The sequence below is a fragment of the Octopus bimaculoides genome, chromosome 15 (assembly GCF_001194135.2).
Source record: "Octopus bimaculoides isolate UCB-OBI-ISO-001 chromosome 15, ASM119413v2, whole genome shotgun sequence".
In the NCBI taxonomy this organism is placed as follows: domain Eukaryota; kingdom Metazoa; phylum Mollusca; class Cephalopoda; order Octopoda; family Octopodidae; genus Octopus; species Octopus bimaculoides.
The window spans coordinates 35,448,147-35,451,726 of NC_068995.1; the positions used below are offsets into that span (position 1 = coordinate 35,448,147).

The 3,580-nt window shown below is 33.6% G+C and overlaps 1 protein-coding gene across 14 annotated transcripts in view; it reads left to right on the plus strand.

Annotated features, from left to right (window-relative positions):
• Window positions 1–3,580, plus strand: part of LOC106876118 (FMRFamide peptide receptor frpr-18) — a 162,455-nt gene that overhangs the window by 51,136 nt on the left and 107,739 nt on the right. The window lies entirely within an intron of this gene.

Below are 3,580 nucleotides of genomic sequence, written 5' to 3' on the forward strand. Positions count from 1 at the left end.
ATATATATATATATATATATACAATATATACACAGAAATAGGTATTTAATCGCACTTAAATCACACCTGCCTTCAAAACAGAAAGAGATTTCTATAATACAATAAAATCATAGATACCACTGCCAATATAGCTGGATTACTCTGTGGATAAAAAGTAACAGCCAACAACATTGACCAATAATATCAGCATTACTGAACTGTGTTACTAATATGAAAATCATAACTACTGAAAAAATCATCATTATAAGCAGAATAAATATAAAAATTATACATTTGAAGGTTACCTCATTAAAAAGATGGAAAAAGGTACGGGAGGGAAATTGAAGCAGATATTTAGAATATGACAGAAAATGCAGGCTTCAACGAAGCGAAATTCTTTATACTTAACGTTGACGTATATAACATAGTGAACATCAAATATCGTTTTAGAAATAGTTATATGGTGTGAAAACCCCAGTATTAGATCGATGTTATTTTGATGATAGGTTATTTAGAGAAGATAAATATACTGTATACATGTGCGTGTGTAAGTACATATATGGTATATATATGCATATGTATGTATGTATGTACGTATGTATGAATGTTTGTATGCATGGGTTTCAAGTTTTGATATAGCTCTAGTGGAGGTGTACGTCGGTTATATGGAACCCAGTATTCAACTGACACTTATTTTATCAACTTCAGCAGTATTTGGGCTCCTACCTCAAGACAGATAAAATGTCGCTCGGCGTGATAACGATTCTGCTATAGCTTACCACCTTACATCTGTGTAGGTATCAACATTATCCAATACATACGGAACTATTGACACTATTGTGTTCTAGTTTTATTATCTATCAATGGTTTTCTTCTCTTCGTAAGTCTACCTTTAAATTTTGCTTCAAACAGTAAAGTTCTGAAATACATCATCATCGTTTATATGCCTCATCTTTAGGGCGATGTGATACTGGTCTATGTCACTACTTTCTATGCAATCCAAATATAATTATTGTAGACGCTAGCACTGGAATCTAAATTTTCACCATTAAATATATAGAAGTAAGGTATTTATATATTTTTCATTCATATATACTAGCTAGTCTTATACTTTGCTATCATTATTCCTTCTAATATGAATTGTCTAATTTTGTATGTTTGTGACGGCCACAAGTGCTTGCCTATCTGATGTAGTACCGTATTGCATAGTGTAGAACATTGAAACTCTTCCTTATGGTAAATGCATAGTGCACCATCGCGAGAGTTTCCTACACGTATGGCCATGAAAGTAGTTGTTTCAATGAAGTTCTTAACTTTTAACTTTCCAATCGAATTTAGAAGTCACATTGGTCCTAAGTAGCTTCCTTACGTGTTTGTATGTTTACGGGCTGTTATGAAATCTTCAAACTTGATAACTTCGCAGTATAACATTAATGTAAATGTATTGCTTAATGTACATCATTTAATGTACACACACACTCTCTCTCTCTCTCACACACACACACATACATATACACCTGTGACAAGCTTGATGCTGTGGCTTTTACTTAATAGAAAATCTCTCTGAAGACATGATGTGTTAAAGAAAAAAGATTGAAGCGGAACCAACAAAGAAAAAAGACCAGATGCGTTTTATGGATAGGGTAAATACCCCCTTTGGTCATGAATGACCATGAGATTGCACCTAGAAAGTTACCCTCTAAGGCACAAGTCCAGGCAAGGTTGTTTATGGAAGATCAGCAGTCACCAATGCAGACCAGCCTACCCTCTCTACGCCACCGATGTTATCCAAAGGAAAGGCAAATGCAGATGCAGTTTGGCCGATGTCGCAACTCATTTCTACAGCTGAGTGTACTGGAACAACGTAAAATAAAGTGTCTTGCATAAGAACGGAACACACAGCCTGGTCTGGGAATCGAATTCATTGCTGCATGATTGTGAGCCCGACGCTCTAACTACCTTCACTCATGAATAATACATTAATTAATACGCCGAAAATTCGCTGGGGTGAATAAAAACAATGCATTATATGTTAGCTATGGTAAATATATGGGTATTTAAATTTAAAGCTGTTTCAATTTCGCTTGCTGAGTGGCTTTCCGAAATATCAAAGAATGTATTACCTATTATTTCCAATATAGCGGGTGGGACAGATTTCGTCTAGGCACGTGTTTATACGTTATTGACAAAGCTCAAAGAAGCCGAAATTTTCAGGTGTTCTCGTGTTTCATTCATGAAACGATATCCATCTCGTTCCGATATGTACTGTGTTTATATCATAGCAAGTATATGGACAGATTTTCTGTCAGACAAAAAAAGCCACATCATTCCTTTCAACAGTGTATATAGTTCAAGTATGATACATTGAATGCTATTTTAATTTGAAGTTCCTTCAATTGTGTACGCTGAGTTTTTATTCAGTCCAGAGGTGGATTATTTACAGTTTCCTATGTATAGGTGGTTTTATCCAGGTATGCAACTAGCGAGTACACATTGACTAGAATTAAGGAAACCATCTGGCGTTCTGTTGAGTTGATGCTTGTCTCGCACCGATTTATATTGTTTTTAACACAGAATAACTACAAAAAAACTATCTCTCTCACAAAACTGCAGCATCATATATATTCACAGTGTTCTGTTTCTGTGAAATATGTACTGATGTATTTTGTTATTTTCAGCTTACACAGATAAATTTTTCTAGTTACTGACTGCCAAGGGTGTTTGAAAGTCCGAATGTTTTACTTCAAAGTTTTATGGAATATATTGCAAACTTTGTAAACTCTACTTTTAATATACATAGGCTACAGCTAAACAGAAAAAACTTTATGAGTGAGACTTGCTTCAGGCGAGTGGAAAATCATTTATCTCCTTGAACATAACAATTTAACGCGTGCATAATTATATTGAAAGACTAAGTGGTTTTATCGCCTTCGTTTTATTTTCAAACTGATCACGTTATATTAAGTTATATTTACAAGCTAATGCACTTCATATCATCAGCGCATTACTTCAAGCTTCAGATAACATCGTGTTATCTACCGTGATTACTTTTGTTTAATTTTTCAGAGATCAACATTGTAAAATAGAGATTAATGCTCGTCGTCTATCTCACTATAATCATCTAATAAAGAAGAACTGATAAAATTGAGTATTCAAAAATACGATTGCTAAAATGCTATTATAAATGTTTGTATTCTGCGCAGTATTTGTAACAGATAACTGTTTCGTCAATAAATTAGACAACTTAATCAGTGGGAATCGATTTTATAAATGCACACTAAAATATCGAATTGTTTTGCATACAGGACATGTATCGCTTCATAACGTTCAGCTCGGAATTGAATACTAGTGAAAGTCGACTGAAGGGAACTTCGTGCAAGATCATAAAAGAATTTACAGAAAGAAGAATATTATCAGTTTGCGAATGTGTGTGTGTATGTGTGTGTGTGTGTGTGTATGTGTGTGGGCATGTATGTATGTAAATGTATGTATATATATAGACATACATTCATATATGTAGACATATATATACATATATATACACACACACATATATATACGTGTGTATATATATATATATATATATATATATATATATATA